The sequence below is a fragment of the Alligator mississippiensis genome, chromosome 5 (assembly GCF_030867095.1).
Source record: "Alligator mississippiensis isolate rAllMis1 chromosome 5, rAllMis1, whole genome shotgun sequence".
Classification (NCBI taxonomy): domain Eukaryota; kingdom Metazoa; phylum Chordata; order Crocodylia; family Alligatoridae; genus Alligator; species Alligator mississippiensis.
The window spans coordinates 39,026,903-39,043,744 of record NC_081828.1 but is presented as its reverse complement, the minus strand read 5'-3'; the positions used below and the strand labels follow the sequence as shown (position 1 = coordinate 39,043,744).

At 50.1% G+C, this 16,842-nt stretch overlaps 1 long non-coding RNA gene across 1 annotated transcript; it reads right to left on the bottom strand.

Annotated features, from left to right (window-relative positions):
• Window positions 1-467: 467 nt before the first annotated feature.
• LOC132250778 (uncharacterized) lies at window positions 468-15,005 on the bottom strand. Its single transcript, XR_009462395.1, has 2 exons — window positions 8,711-15,005; window positions 468-4,379 (listed from the first exon to the last, which is right to left on the bottom strand). It is a non-coding gene; the product is annotated as an uncharacterized LOC132250778 (long non-coding RNA).
• Window positions 15,006-16,842: the final 1,837 nt, after the last annotated feature.

The window sequence follows — 16,842 nt, the reverse complement described above, 5'->3', positions numbered from 1 at the left end:
TGTGGCCCTCCAAGCTGTTTTCTGAGGCCCAAAGTGCTGCCACTGGAAATGAAAGTAAACATTGTACTTTCGTTTTGGGGGGGGGGGAGCGGGGTGGTGGTGATGTGATACCACTTCCTGTGAGGTCTTTGAATATGGCTCGCTGGCCCACTGGGTAATAAAAAGTTCATAATCTGGCCCCACATTCAAAAAGGCTGGACACCCCTGCACTAGGCAGACAGGGATCCTGGGCTAGGGCAGGTCATGGGGGAAAGGCTAGATCATCACAGATGTGGGGTTGAGGACTCCTTACTTCCCCTGACCCTCACATGCAGAGAGGAGGGTTGTAAGCAGCTGCATAAGGTGAGGTGGCTTGCTGGGTGTGAGACAGAGCATTAGATCCATACCATAAGGCTTTCAATCCCCACCTTCAAACTCAGGCTGATATTCCTCACAGACCACACTCCCTTCCCAACCAGACAAGGGCAAAGAGTCATTCTTCTGTTTATCACTAGGGTGGACACCATGACAACACAGAACAAAAATGTACAGCCCCTCAAAATTTCTTACCCCAGAACAGGGGCTTGTCTACAACAGGAATTTTCCTGGTAAAATTCCTAGCATATCAGCGTTAGTTCTGCTAGTTGCACTCCATGCAGGGGTCACTCATAGTCAGGAATGAGTGCACCTTGTTCTGGTTTACCTCTATTGCTCCCAGGACATAAAATATGAAACATAAAGTTAACATTTCAGAAGGGATCCTCAGGGCAAGGGCTGATGAAGTGAAACCTGTGGCTGGTTAGGTTGTTATGTCTTGTGTTGTTTCAGGGTTGATGGTAGTTTTACTAAGAGGTTAGATCATGAATGGTGCATGCCCCCAGCGGCACGGCGGTGGCGGGAGCACAGCGGCAGCAAGCAGGAGCTCTTGCAGATGCCATTGGCGCTGTCGGCGGTGGGGATGGCAAGCACTGACCAAAGGGCAGTGACCACCTGCAGCCACCACCGGCAGCAGCCATCAGGAATCGTGGACCACCCACAGACACTGCCAGCGGTGTCTGCGGTGGGGTGTCAAGTGGGTCAGCAATGCCTTTTTGTAGGGGGTGCACCACCACACTCAGGGGGTGCACGTGCACCCCCTACGCATCACCCCTGGGTTAGATGATGGATTTGTATAAAGTTTGGGTAGTGATGATTATGCTTCAGGCAAGGGCTTGGGCTAGATGACCTGTGAAGGTCCCTTTCAGCTCTGCTTCTCTATGTTTTCTACAGTTTCTATGATATGAAGGGGGATGTCTGTGCAAAGGCCCGGTGTCTGAGTGGAGACCAAGTGTAGAGAACTCCTGCTTGCTGTGTCCCCTTTCATTGCTGAAAGAGGGCTGTCTTATGAATATGCTGTATGATTTGCTGTCTCTGCACTGTCTGATTTGCAAGGGTTTCAGCATAGCTGAGTATGATGTTCCTAAAGGGTGTAATGCAAGGAGCTTGGACAGTGTTAATCACATTTTTAAACAGTTAATTTCTGTTTTGTTTTTTAAGTACTCTCTCAGCATCTCCATCTGCTGCAGCCCAGCTCTCCTCTTCCATTGCTTCCAGCTCCTTGACAATGGTTATCAACTACAGAAGGCCCTGGCTGCATGTGACAGAACTTTGTTATAACGAACCCCCACAGAAATGGGGAGGAAAAGTTCATTAAGGGAGGGTATTGGTTACAATAGAGATAGGCAATTTGCTGTAACATAATAATGAAAAAAATGATTCCTGCTACTGGGATTGTTAAAAGCAGTGGTTGGTTATTATGAGGTTGCATTGTAGTTTTTTTGTTGCCCTTCATTATTGTCCTTTCTTCTGCCCTTGCCTGCTAAGCACAGTCATCCTTCCCACAGAGAGGCAGATGGTCTGATTCTGTTTCTGTGCCCCCAGAGAGATCTCTTTGAAGATAAGCCCTTATTCATTGAAGGATCCTAGGAGAACTACATTTGAGGAACCCAGTTTTTCTTCAAAATAGTGGTTACAAAACTAGATTTACAGAATGCTGGAGCTTGGCTAAAATCCTACAATTAAAAGACTCCATTGGTTAGTGGTGTGCTGGCTTCCCAACAGCAGTGCTACAGTACAGCTACTGCAGGAAATGTTAGCAAAATAGCAGAGCCCTATCCTTCCCTCTGCCAACCTCACATCCCCTGTACTGCTCCACGGCACACTTCACCTGACAGTTGACGGGGGGTTCAGACTCATAGTACATGGCACTTGCTTAGGTTCAGTGTCAGGAGCTCATCACCTTGAGTCATCACATTATCTTGACAAAACCCTCCTGCAAACCTTCTGTCCTAAACAGATCTCTGCTATTTGTGGATGTGCTCCTTTCTTTGTCTTTGGCACATCAGCTCATCTCAACAGCTCTTTCCACTTTACTCTTACAAGATTTGGAAATATCCCTCCCAGAAGGGATCAGCTAAAATAAGTCCCAAGCAGCTGAGATCAGTCTGGGGCAGACTGAAACTATTGTTTCCACCCCAGGCATACATAGAAAAAAGAACTAGGAGATAGTAGGGACACAATTTTTGAGATGTTTTATCTCAGGAACAAATTAACCAAATCTGGGATCATTGTCCCTACCCTGCACCATCATGAGGTAGATTGCACTTCAAGATAATATGTGTAAATGTGTGATGTTAGGAGAATCAGTGCAGCAATCCGTGCTAGAGTAAGCAGTGCCTGGCCTGAATTCTCTTTTCCACCCTCCTGTGTATCATTCTGGAGCTGGAAGCCAAGAGGAAATACCTTCATGCCCCAGACATACTGTTAACTCTAGCCAGTTTATCCCCAGCCTTATAAGCTTGATGTTCATCTTAAAGCCCTGGCTCCTAGAGTGCTGGGAGACTCCAATAAGGCCACCCCAGCAGCTCTGACAGCAAAAGCAAAAATGTCAGATGGTATTAAAATTTCAGAAACTGTAGGGCAGTGTCATGACTTTTTTTGATGACTCCAGGGTGGCAATGTGAATCATGGTTAAAGCACCAGGCTGTGGCTTGGGGCTCCAGGGTTTGCTCACAGTAACATAGACACAGGCAGTCTGTGCTACTGTGAGCATATTCCCCCCTATTTCTTTGGGTCTTGAGTTTCCTCCACATAAAATAGTGAGATCAGTTCAGCTGCCATCCCCACCCCCCACAAAAAAAAAAAATTCTAGCTTATGGACTGGGTATCTCATCTCACTAGGTGTCAGGCCTTGATTGGTGAACGCGACTGGCCTCCCCCCCACCCCCCGTCATAGCTTCATAGATGCTAGGGTCGGAAGGGACCTCAACAAATCATCAAGTCTGACCCCCTGCCTAGACAGGAAAGAGTGCTGGGGTCAGATGACCCCAGCCAGATTCCTATCCAGCCTTCTCTTAAAGACCCCCAAGGTAGGGGAGAGTACCACCTCCCTTAGAAGCTCATTTCAAACTTTGGCTACTGTTACCGTGAAGAAGCTCTTTCTGATGTCCAGCCTAAATCTGCTGTCAGTTTGTGATCATTGTTCCTTGTTATCCCAAGAGGCGCCCTGGTGAACAGAGCATCTCCGATTCCTTGCTGCGCCCCCCTAATGAATTTGTAGGCGGCCACAAGATCACCTCTCAGCCTTCTCTTGCGGAGGCTGAAGAGATCCAGGTCCCTTAGTTTCTCCTCATAGGTCTTGGCCTGCAAACCCTTAACCATAAGAGTGGCTCTCCTCTGGATCCTCTTGAGGTTATCCACATCCTTCTTAAAGTACGGCACCCAGAACTGGAAAAAGTACTCCAACTGCGGTCTGACCAATGCCGCATAGAGGAGAAATATCATCTCCTTGGTTCTATTTGTCATGCATCTGCCAATGCATGATAAAGTGTGGTTAGCTTTGCTGATGATTTCATCACACAGACAACTCATGTTCATCTTGGAGTCCACTATGACTGAGCTTCTAGCTGCAGTTCTCAGCTCCTTTGCCCAGCCCTCTCCTCAGCTGCTCCCCTTGTTTTCCTGGCTTCTGTCTGGAGTTGCAGCTGTCCAATAGCCTGCGTGCATTCTGCGGCCTTCAGCTCCAAGCTTCAGCTGATATGCTCACTGCTATAGCTGTATGCACAGCCTGCTGCAAATCCACATCCCAAGGGTGCAAGCACCCTGATTGGGTTTGCAATGTCATGGAGTGACTCCACTGTGCTCCTCCTGTACCAGCTGCATCACTCTGCAGAGAGGTAGTAGGAGAGGGAAGGTGGGGAAATCAGTTGAGCCCCCGCTCCTTCCTCCAGATGTATGTTAGTTCAGTCACAATCAGTTGCAGGATGAGCAGACCCTCCCTGCCCAGGCAGAGGCAGATGATGTTGTCCAGGATGTAATCTGGGGTTGACAAGACGGAAGGAAGAGTCAATCAGCAGCTGGTCCTAGGGGGCATGGAGGAGAGGATTAGTCCAGGCAGATCCACAGGAGTCCCAGTTCCCACTAACCGCAGCAGAATATGAATCCCCCTGCCCTGCAGGGTCATAACCACCCACTCCATCCCCCACCCAGCCATCAACCCATTCCTACACACACTCACCCACTTGCTCCTCCACTTATTCACCTACTGCCCATTCATCCCCACAGGCTGTCAGAGCTTTCCTTCTTGGGGAACAGGGGAACAGCCCATCGATATCCAGTGTGGATGAGAGGGGGAGCTTTGTCCAGTGGGACATATGAAGCAGGGTGGCCTTTCCCAGGGGATATTGTCTGAACTTCCCAAGTCCCGAAGGCATGCAGAGGAGTCAGGATGAGGGGCTACTAAGCCAGCACCTGCCATTTACTAAAGCTCCCAGCTCCTCTTTGCGTCCCCAGGACAGGAACAGCCTATTAAGAAAGGCCTCCCTGTTCTGTTGTTCCTCTAGGGGCTGTGGTCTTTCTTCCCTCGGCCTTCAAACTACAGGGGCCCCAAGACATAATCATAATCTTAGCTCTGCAGGGGCCAGTTCAGAGGGTTGCTTTGGGGTCTGAGGTACAGTTCTCCCAGGCTCCATTCCAGGCCGAGGAAAAGTTCAGGGGATCTGTTGTGTTTAGGGGTGAGGGATCAGGACTCCAACCCCCTTTACTCTTGTCTGTCTCGATGTGCTTATCACCAATCATTGGTGATGTGTAGGGCTGCATGTGGGTACATGTGCACCCCCTGAGATTGGCTGTACACCCCCTGGAAGCACCAGCTACAAAACCGAAAGTGCTAGTGGAAGGCACCAGTTGCCCATGTCACCAATGTTCCCACCACCTTCAGCCTACAATACTCATGTCCCCATGACCCACTCTGCTTGGCCAGCTAGCAGCCTGGAAAGGAGATGGTTCATTAGTGATAAGATCCCAGGTCCCACAGCTATCACTTTTCTGCTGGATTTATGGGGATCCTGTCCTAACTGGGAGTAGAGAGGGATCTAGAGGCTTCCTTCTGTAAGAACAGTGATATCAGAGCCCAACACTGCCCAGAACAGCCCCCAGCAATGGGGATTCAAATCATTGTCTCCACAGATGTAGGTACATGCCCTGGTCTCAGATCCACCCCATAGACATGCATCTTCATCTTATATTCCGCCATGGGAGCATGCCTTGATCCTCATTTCACCCCGTGAAATGAGCATGCCTTGATCCTCATTTCACAACTGTCCATGGTGGTGGACGGTTTCAATACACATTCTGGCTGTCTCTAGTACTCACCAAGAAAGAGGACAGAGAGAGCAAATACCATGATGGCGGCAAGGGGGTCCCTTCTCAGTGCTGCTACTCACACTCTGGCCTCCAGCTCCAATGAGAACTGGCCCCTCACCTATGACATTGATCCAAACAGTGTCACTGAGATCCTACCAAGAGACTGGTTCCAACTTGGACCAGTATCGGCAGTGGTAGTTACCTCCATCTTCCCATCTGGCACTGTGGATGGTGAATTTCCCCCCATCTGTACGAGACAGCAGGTCTGAGATTTTACTTTTGTCTTTATACAGATAGAACTGCACATCCTGGCACTGACGCACTGGATGGTGACAGATCACCACAGGGGGATTGCCCCTCTTGGGCTCCTAGAGATGAAGGGTTTAGGTAAAGGGTAATCTGCATAACAAAAAAAAACAGAATTAAATGAGGGAGTACCAGACCCTGCTCCAGGGGACTACAAATTTGCTCCTTAGTGCAGTCTCAAGGACACAGAGAGGGGAGGACAGACAGGCCCTGGGACTACAGGGGGCCTGGGCCCTGTGGCAAAATACCATCTGTCTCTCCCCAAACTCTGCTATCTGACAATTTGGTTACCATGGTCACTGCAAAGGGCAGACTCCTCTGATCCCATCTGCTTCAGGTAACTCTAAGTTGTAACCTGAGCTGGATACATTCTTGAGGGATGGGGGAAACCTGCTGCCTCTGTCCATGTGACTGGCATCACATACCTGGGTGAGGGTTGGGGGTTAAGCTCCCTATTGTTCTAAACAATGCCAACATAACTGGGAGGGGGCTAAAGACCCTGTCAGTCTACCTGGCAACGAGTGTTACATTTCAAATTGGTCTTCATTGGATCAGGTAAATGAGGCCATAAGTTCTATATAAGTTAAGGACTACCCAGGAGGAGGGGCAGTAGCCATGATGAAAACCTCACAGAGAAGCTGGACCATCTGAAACTTGCTCTCTATCTTGAAACTCATGATCAATGAACTGCTTGCCTCTAGAGGGACTCTCCATCTGCCTCTGGATGATACTTGTGAGTAAGCTACCTGACATCAGGTAACAACCAGCATGGTTTCATTAGGAGTAGGTCATGTCAGACCAACCTGATTGCCTTTTATGATCAGGTCACAAAAGCACTGGATGCAGGTGTCGCAATGGATGTAGTCTTTCTGGACTTCAGCAAGGCCTTTGACACTGTCTCCCACCCCATCCTCATTAAAAAACTAGGCAACTGTGGCATCGATGCCTACACGGTCAGATGGATTGCTAATTAGCTGAAGGGTCATACTCAGAGGGTGGCGGTGGACAGGTCATATTCGACCTGGGGGGGAAGTGGGCAGCGGAGTCCCCCGGGGCTCAGTCCTTGGGCCTGCACTGTTCAATTTCTTTATCAGCAATTTGGACGACGGGGTGAAAAGCAACCTGTTCAAATTTGCTGATGATACCAAAATTTGGGGTGAGGTGGGCACGCTAGTAGGGAGGGAAAGACTGCAGAAAGACCTGGATAGGTTGCAGGGGTGGGCTAACAAAACAGAACGCGTTTCAATACTGACAAGTGCAGGGTGCTGCACTTGGGCAGTAGTAACCAGCAACACACTTAAAAGATGGGAAACTCCCTTCTTGACAGCACAGAGGCAGAAAGGGATCTTGGAGTCATCATCAACTCCAAGATGAACATGGGCCGACAATGCGAGGTCACGGTCAGCACGGCTAACTGGACCCTATTGTGCATCCACAGGTGCATCTCAAATAGGGCCAAGGAGGTGATCCTCCCCCTCTACGCGACACTGGTCAGGCCACAGCTGGAGTACTGTGTCCAGTTCTGGGCACCCCACTTCAAGAGGGATGTGGACAACATTGAGAGGGTCCAGAGGAGGGCCACCCGCATGATCCGGGGACAGCAGGGCAGATCCTACAATGAGAGGCTACAGGACCTGAACCTGTTCAGCCTTCACAAGAGAAGGCTGAGGGGGGACCTTGTGACCATCTATAAATTCACTAGGGGGGACCAGAAGGGTCTGGGGGAGACCTTGTTTCCCCTAGCGCCCTCCGGGATAACAAGGAATAATGGCCACAAGTTGTTAGAGAGTAGGTTTAGATTAGACATCCGTAGGAACTACTTCACAGTTAGGGCGGCTAGGCTCTGGAACCAACTTCCAAGGGAAGTGGTGCTGGCTCCTACTCTGGGGGTCTTTAAGAAGCGGCTCAATGCCTACCTTGCTGGGGTCACTTGAGCCCAGTTTTCCTCCTGCCCAGGCAGGGGGTCAGACTTGAAGATCTACAAGGTCCCTTCTGACCCTACTTCTATGAGATATGAGGACAAAGGCATGCTCCCATGGTGGGATATGAGATGAAGGTATATGCCTGTGGGGTGGATTTGAGACCAGGGCATGAACCTACATTTGTTGACACAGTGATTCAAGCCCCCATTGCTGGGGGCCTTTCTGGGCAGTGCTGTGCTCTGCCACAACTCATCATATAGAGAGGACACTCTAGATCCCTCTTCCCTCCCAGTTAAGATGGGATCCCCATTAACCCAAGGGAAAAGTGACACTTCTGTGACTTGGGATCCTGTCACTAATGAGTTGTTGGGGGGAGGGGGCGCGATGCAGGTGTAGCTTGCTCTGGATGGGAGGGGAACAAGCAGCAGGGCATAGCCCCTGCTCCCAGTGCTGCCGTGCCCGCATCCTGCACCTGTCCCCACCCTGGCTGGGCAAGCAAAAGTAGTGCCTGCATCCCATGACCCCCTCCCCCACCCCAGCTGGGCAAGCAGTGGGTAATGCCCTGCTGCTGCTTGCCCCCTTCTGCTTGGAGCAAGCCATGCCTGCATTGTACCCCGCTTCCCCACCCCAGCTGCGCAAGTGGCAGGACGGCATAGCCCCCACTCCAAGCGCTGCCATGCCCGGGTCCCGCATTCCACACCCCACCCCCGCCCTCCTCCCTGAGTTCCATGCCCCCCGCCAGGCAGCTTGTCCCAGCCGCAGCCCCAATCCCTCCCTCCCTCCCCCATGTCCCTTCCCTCCCCCCACCACAACAGACTTACCAGCTGGAGGCACCTGTGTCCACCCTGGTGAGGACTGCTGCCTGTTTAGTCTATGGCTGAATTTCTGAAGTGGCGCTGAATCTTTGGATCTGATTCGGCTGAATCAAAATTGGGACAGTGATTTGAATCTTTGAATCAAATCACTGTCCGTCCGAATTGGCCGAATCCAAATCCAAATCCTGCTTCGCACAGGCCTATTACATGGAGGACCTGTGATAGTAAAAGTCAGTTGATGAAAAGGAAAGCAATAAAGCCACAGTGCTGCCCTGTCTGGACTCTCGTGCTTTGTTGTCATCCATGGGATGTGGTGTCAGGAGGGAGGGGGCTTCCATAAAGGAGTCAATTAAAAGGCAAGACCATCTCCAAAGAAGAAGGAAAACCCTCCAGAAACAATGAAAAAACAATGATGACTTTATAGCTGGTTTCTATCCCACTTTAATTTGCCATTATACTCTGGGCCCTCCTATAGCTGGGAGATCCCAGCTCTTCTGATCTCCAGGCAGGTGGGTGGGGAGCTTTAGCTGGGCATCTCCTACCCCAGTGCATGGAGCTCTGGCTCCAGGTCCCAGCTGCCTTCCACCCACTCTGCCTGCCTGGTGTGATGAGCAGCCACCTGTGAGTGGGCAGAGTGGGTGGAAGGTGGCCAGGAGCTAGAGACGAAGCCCCATGCACTGGGCAGGAGCCACCTGTTTGAAGCTTCCCCTCTGCCCAAAGTGGTGCAGCAGGGGCAGGAGCAGCAGCCACATCTGGAGGCGAGGGAAACAGAACAGCCCCATCAACCTGGGCTTCAGCCAGCCTGCACAGCTTCTGAGCTGGTGGGGGCAGGTGGGAACACAGCACATACTGCCCTGCCTGGGGCAGATGCTGACCAGGCAAGCTCTGCTGCATGCTCCTCCCCCTACCTCTCCTCATCCCTGGCTGGCTCCCAGGCAGCCACTGCCCCCCACAGAGCCTCCCCCACCACACATACATGCCCCCTCTACACACCTCCAGCCACACTTGCCCCACCCCCCACAGAGCAGGGTGTGCAGGGAGCGGATCACACCTTTCCAGCTCCCAAACATTGCTCCCCACTCACCCAAGGTGCCATCAAAAGCCTTTGTGAGGTTTTGTGGTGAGTGATGCCAACCCAGCCCACCACAGCTTATCAAAACTCCCTATGTGGCCCTCGGGCCCAAATAATTGCCAAATAGATGTGGGTTCAGCATTCATGAATATTTGAAACTGCGAACGCTGAACTAGTGAATAGCAAGAGTTTCCTGTACAAAAGGAGGGATTTCACAGTTGGAAAGGGTCCCCAAGGGCACTGTGGACAGAAGGTGCATCACCAGCTATCTCATCTACCCCAGTCAGTCCTTGACCTCCAGGCGGACATCTGACATTCAAGAAAGAGCAATAGGGTGAAGTTCGCATACTGACCAAGTGTACCTTTCCTCTGTGAACCCTAGGACTGGTATATATAGAATCGGGGGGGTGGGGTGTATTTTGTTTGCCTTGCCTGCATTATTCTTATCTGCTATCATGGTGTATCAATAGACTGTGCTTATTATTGAATGGAAGAAGTCATGGTCAGTTTGAGGATCTGCCCAGAACAAGGTATCTGTGTCATAAATCTAGCGCCAACATCTAGTATATAGGCAGTTTAGACATTGCCGCCTTTGCCATGGTTCATCAGCCCCTGAGGGTGAGGACTTTACAGCAAAAATATGGACATGCCAGCAGCTAGGTATTTTCTTCAGTGTCTCATTACACATCTGTAGTTGTGTTTCCTTCACTGTGGCTTTGAGAGATTGGGTGCTGATGAGGAAGCTCCAAAAATCGATTGGCCAGTCGTTCACATGGATGTTATATAACAGTAATGCAAGTACACTTCCTTGTGGGGAGGCCATTAAATCAATCTCCTCTATCTGCTTTGCTTCCTATTCCTACAAAAACAGAACAAAACAAAACACTGCCCTAAAAAACATGGGAGCAGAAATTCGTGAAATGTGTTTTTTGGTGAGACCCGATTGACAGGACACAGAAGATGTATAGCCCAGTGAGCAATTGATGGTTATCAGACTGATTCTTAAGTCACCAATGGAAGAACACAGTGCAATGCATGTTCTTATTGTCATCAAAAAAGCTCTTGCTTGCTTTAATATTAAGCCTCTTGTGAAGCTCACACAAAGCTGTGTGCCAGACTAAGGTGTGAAACATCCAACCAGGAGACAGTGCCCGAGTTGTCAGTCAAGTGAAGATAAAGTAAAATAAAAAGAATTGGTATACGGTCGTATACATATGATGACAGGTGTGTAGGGGTGTAACAGGGGGCCTTCTTGGGGCCTATTAACCTTTGGCCTGCCCACCTGTTCTGGGCCAACCGCCCACCTTCTCACCTGCCACACCTTGATATTAATCAATCAATCATCTTAATAAGCAGGAGGCTGCCCATTTCTTGCCCCGGTGCCAGGGGGGCACTATCTGCAGCTCCATACCTTCCCTACACCGCAGCCCATACCTCACAGATGGCATCTTCTCTTGTCAACTTCACCAGCCCCACTCTGAGTCCCAAGATCCTACTATTTGAACCCCACCTGGATGCATCCATTCAGGCGGCCTACTTTGCCTTCATCCTGGGCAGCATAGCTCCCCCAGCTATTTCCCCCTTACAGGTGTGGTCCCCCCAGGACCTTTGGCTACTGGCCTTGGCCCACCTCCAGGCCAGTCAGAACCCCAGGCCCTCAGCTCTGGGCATCCCTCATGGTGGGCCCTTGGCCCTTTTACCCTTCTGGTCCTGGTCCCAGCATTGACCAGTTGGGAGATGTCGAGACAGGCTTCTGAGTCTATGGCCCCCCTCTCTCACTGGGGTCCACCTTCCAGACCCTACAAGGGGGTAACCCACCCAGTTGTGGGAGCTGGGGTTCAGGCACCCCAACCCAACTTTCACCAGGCTGGTAACTGGCCTGGCATTTCCTGGGGGCTCCCACACCACTGAGAGCCCCACCAGGCCACACTCCTGGCAGGGCACAATTTTAGGTCATGCCCAGGACCAGAAGCCTCCTGACCATCCCTTACAGCTCCTCTCTTACCTCCAGAGTGTTCTATGAAGCCTCACAGCCAGGCAATGTTCCTATGCCTCCAACCAGTAGCAAAATGCCCTGTTTATATGGGTGGCCAGAGCTCTAAAATGGCCCCTGCAATTAAGTACCTGCTGGCTGCTTGGCCCCAGGTCTTAAAGTGGCAGGCACAAACAGTGCCCTGCCACAGGGGGCTATGGTCTTTTTTTATATGGCTGATGTAGATACAGAACAGCAACTATAACTTTACATTTAGGTAAAGCCAGCTGCTTAGGTGAGCCAGACAATTTCATCAGGAGCAGCAGAGTGAATTGTTGTGATAGCTCCTTCAGATTTGTACTTTAGGCACTGAGTCATTATTAATAAGTTCCATGGTCTGCTCTGGGTGACCACAGTTGCACACTGGAGAGTTTTTAATTTTCCATTTGTGTATCAAGTATCCGCATCCCCCATGGTTTGTGGAGATATGGTATAGAGTTGCCCCTGAGAGTTTTGGGAGGTCAAAGCAAAGGACCTTCTGCACTGGATCTATCACAAGATGTATATTTGGGACTTCCTGTGAATTCCATTTGGTTTGCCAAGCTTCATTAAGTTTGAGGTCACATTGTTGAAGGTTAAGTGCATGGATCCAGAAGGGTTTGCACCACTTTAGGCAATGGTGAAGGGCACTGTTGAGGTCATTGTGGATGGGGAGATGTTTGTTTTCCTTAATTTGCTGCTTTACAACGAATGGGTGGAGGAGCAATGTATGACAGAGTGACAGAGTCAGCTCATCCTGGTTCCTCAGCAATGGACTGCTACAACATTCAGTACTTGCACCAACACTCTTTAAAGTATAAAGAAGCCATGTGCCATCAACAAAATTATGCAAATTAGTATATACGAATGACCTTACCTTGGCAACACAAATAGCCAACTTCAATGACATCAGGGTCACCTTAAATGTGGACCTCAGTACCATGGAGGAAATTTGTCAAGGCTGTGGTAGAATGGTACCTTTAGGATCAGTCTCTGGGATTCATGTATAATTTTGCTCTCTGGCATGTGACAAAGGGGATGTTCTGATAAATAGCTTTCTGAGGGGAGATGCTACAGGTTGTGCATGTCTAGGAAGGTGGAGAAGCCCATTTTCAGAGAGACTGATGCAAGAGGATGGTGTATGTGGAGGCAGAAACACAACCTGGATGTGGTGCTGGCTGCCTTTGCTCTCCTTTTCTGCTTGAACAATGAATGGCAGGGGAGTAGGGGGATGGCAGGTATGGGGGAAACAGGGCAGGAGCATATGGCAATTACAGGAGGTATGAAGAGGTAGGGCTGAGAGGCTGGAGGCAGAAAGTCTGTACCCCACTTCCCCCCCACCCGGAGAAATTGGACCACCAAAGCCTCTGCTCAGTAATGAGGGGAAACGAGAGATCTCATAGCTGCCATTCTATCTTCTCCCCTTTCTCTGTAACTCACATCTTCTCCCCCTGTTCACTCTACCTTTTGGCATCCTCTGTCTGCCTGTGTGTGACAGAGGCTACTGGGCAAGATGGACCTATAATCTAACCCCGTAACTAGTAGTTCTCTGTTCTTATGCCTCTCTTATGTCTTTCAGTCTGCACCTCTCAGCTCCCACACCCCTACATCTAGGTGACCTGGCACCCCAGCCTCCCATCCTCTTATCTTTCCTTCCTGCCCTACCAGACCCTCCTGCTCTCCATTGTCCCCTTCCCCAGTGCTGTCCCATGGCTCCCTTCATTTCTCTCAGAAGCCAGAGGATCCTGACTTCAGTCTCATTGGAAAGCCTCAGTGACAGCAGCCATCCTTACTGAGGGCAAACTCACCAGCATGTTATGCCGCTCTGCAATGGGAGTAGAAACCATCTTCCCTGCAGATGGCAGGGCTGTGGGGGGAAGAGGCCAGAGGAAACCATGGGGTCAAATGAGGAGTAGCAGCTCGAGGGGAGATGGGGCTGGGATGGTAGTGTATTGCAGTAGCTATAATTGCTTTGATTGCTCATATTGTTACTTTTATTTTTATATAATGAATTATTTAGCCATTAAGATAAATGTAATTGTGTTATGATTTACTTTTTATAATATTTTAATCAGTCATTACTGTTCTGGAATTAGCCATCTATTTTAAATTTCCTATTGCTTAGCATAAATATATTTGACCTATTGGTTTCATGATTTTAGAACCTAAATTTGGCATAAGGAAAATGCTTATGTAAGGTCTGTGATATGTCTAACATGTTTAAAAAGAAGTAATGAAAGAATGAATGATGTATGTATGTGACAATGTGAAGGAAGACAATCCTCTTGCAGCAGGTGAAAATAGCCTTCTGTGGTTTAACAGTTAAAGGCTGCAGCGACGTCGAGTTGGCAGATAAGAATTATCAAATACTATATCATGCTTCACCCTGATGGCTGAAAGCTACAAGCAATGACCCCCAAAGATTGCAGACCACAAAGCCAGAAGATCATGTCCTACCAATCCTAGCCTGCCATCAGGACAAGGAGGATGACTTTTGCCCTCCTGTGGGGCCTCTGCAGCCCAGCAGGGAAAAGCAGGGCTGGGTGGGGAAGCTCCTTCCCACTGTGAGCTGTGCACTGCTCTGGCAATGAGCCCACTGCACTTCCCACAGCAGTGGAAGCAGAAGCCAAGAGTCCTGCCCCTTGCTGTTGCACGGCATGCAGGGGCAGTGCAGAGCTTATAGCGGCAAGGAAATTCCCAGCTGGGCCCCGCTCTGTCCGGTTGCGCTGGGTCCCACCATCTAGGCTGTGGAGGCCCTGGCAGAGCAGCAGGGTGGGTAGCCCGAGCCCACAGAAGGCAGCCTGCCCCCACCCCATGCACAGATCTGGGGGCATGAGACCCTCTACCCCCAGGAGTGTGTGCAGTGGCAGGGAGCTGACCCCACCCCCCACCCAAGCCTGCAGCAGTCGTGCCACCAATGGGGAAGGGGAGCCGGGCTCTGCACTCCACTATGCTGCAGCAGCCACCAACTCCACCATGGGCGGCAGACGGGGCTCAGGCACTGCTAAAGGGGCAGAAGGATGCAGAGCTGAGTCCCTGGCCCCATATTTCTGGCAGCTGGGGGCCTCCCCTGGCAGGGCTGTGGGGCCAGGGGTCTGTAGGGTGGGGAGTGAGGGGCACCAGCAGGGCCAGGGGGTTGTGGGGGGAAGTGATGGGGGGACTAGCAACACCAGTGGGCTATTAGGGGAAGTGAGAGGCAGCAGCAGGGTTAGGGGGGAGGGAGGGGTGCCAGCAGGGCTGGGGGGCTGTGGGGCAGGTGTGAGGAGCAACAGAAGGTCTGAGGGGTGTGCTGGGGGGGTGGGGGGACTGAGGGGCAGCAGCAGGGCCCAGGAAGCTGTGGGGGAATGTTTGTTATTACCCTGAAATAGAATAGTTTTCTGATAGCATACCGTTAGGTTAACAATAATTTGGATTATTAAGAAGTATTAGCTTTACAGCTGAATACAAGGCATGACCTGTGGCCTAGCAATGCAGCTGACCACAAGGCAGAATGATAGCTAAGCCTTTGCTTGTGTCAAGTAATCATTTTAACTGTATTAAGCATTTTCTGAGTTAAAAAGTGGATCTGTGTCTGTGTGCTGAAAAATCAGCTACAGCAAGAAGTAAGATAAGACAGGGAAGCCATTGTTCTGGGTGCAGTGGTTGTGTCCTTGAGAAGTATCTACTACTGTGTAAGGTTTTGCTAACATATTATAATGTTACTGTTACTTAACTTTTAGCTTTTAAAAAAAGTGCTAGTTCAGCTTAATAGAAATATGCTGTTACAAAGATTTGTTAAAGCACCATCCAAATATTGCTTTTTGTTAACCCTGTAAGTCTTGCCTTATTGTAATAAGTATAAAAGATCGCCTCAACCTTGAGGGGGGGCCATTTTGCCTTTTGCTGGCTTTATGGTCTTTGCTCGAGCAAATAAACAGCTGCCTTTCTTTACCCACGTTGTCTGTCTATCAAATTACAGCTAGACAACGAACCTTAGGGAGGTTTCTCCCACCACAATTTGGCACCCCAGATGGGACCCGTCTAGCTTGGCGCCTTTGGAGACCTCCATCCCCTGACACCCCAGCGTGCACCAGGTGAGTTCACCTATTGGGTTAGTCTCTGGAGGTGGACGGTCCCCTCAGGACCAATAAGGCGGGATCCTCAAATCGGGTAAAGGAATGGTACCGGCGAGTACCTCAGGTCAGGTATGTTTTTGGTTTCTATCTGGTTTCTGGTTTTCTGGTTTAACCTCTAGAGGTCTCTGGAAGCAGTCTTTGAGGGTATCCGCCTGCTACTTTAAACGCTGTTAGAGCCAGCAGCCTAGCCGAAAGGCAAAAGACACGGATATAAGGTAGAAATGCTGTAATAACGGCCAATGACTAGGGTCTCGGACTCAAGACGCCCCTCCTCATGGAGAAAGCCAGTGGGGTCCGAGAACACCGGTTGTTGTACGTGGACGAAACAGCTTCTAGGCAGGTAGAACTTAGGGAAATAAGACTGCTTGTGCTTGGATATAATCATGGGTTCCGGTCTAGGGAAAGGAAAAGCTATTCCTGATTCACCCCTTGATTTTATGATTAGAAATTGGAAACATTTGGAGGGACGGGCAGAGCTGTCCAAGTCTCATATGGCAGAACTCTGTTTAATTAATTAGATGTCTCATACTTCTCAGTTAGAGTTGGGAAGACAATGGCCAGAAAATGGATCATTTGACCCAAATTGCCTGGCTACCTTACGAAAGATCTTGGAGGACCTCTGCCTCGACCTAATGAATTATTGGTATTTATGAGACAATGCTGCTAGTAAGCCTTTAGTCACCCCTGTACTTTTCTCGAATTTGTTAACTCCCCTTCAATGCCCAAAACCTTCATATTCAGATGATGATTATAAACCCATGCCCAGACCCCCTATCCCACCTGATCCGTTCATTCCCGTGCCAGCAGGGGACTTGGGAAATCGTGGGGAGGCATCACCCCGACTGCCTCCTGGCAACCACCCAAGTCCTGAGCCTGTAGATGGATCAAGGCATCCCTCTCCAGACTCAACTTCCCCGAACACTGATCAGACTCCCATAGC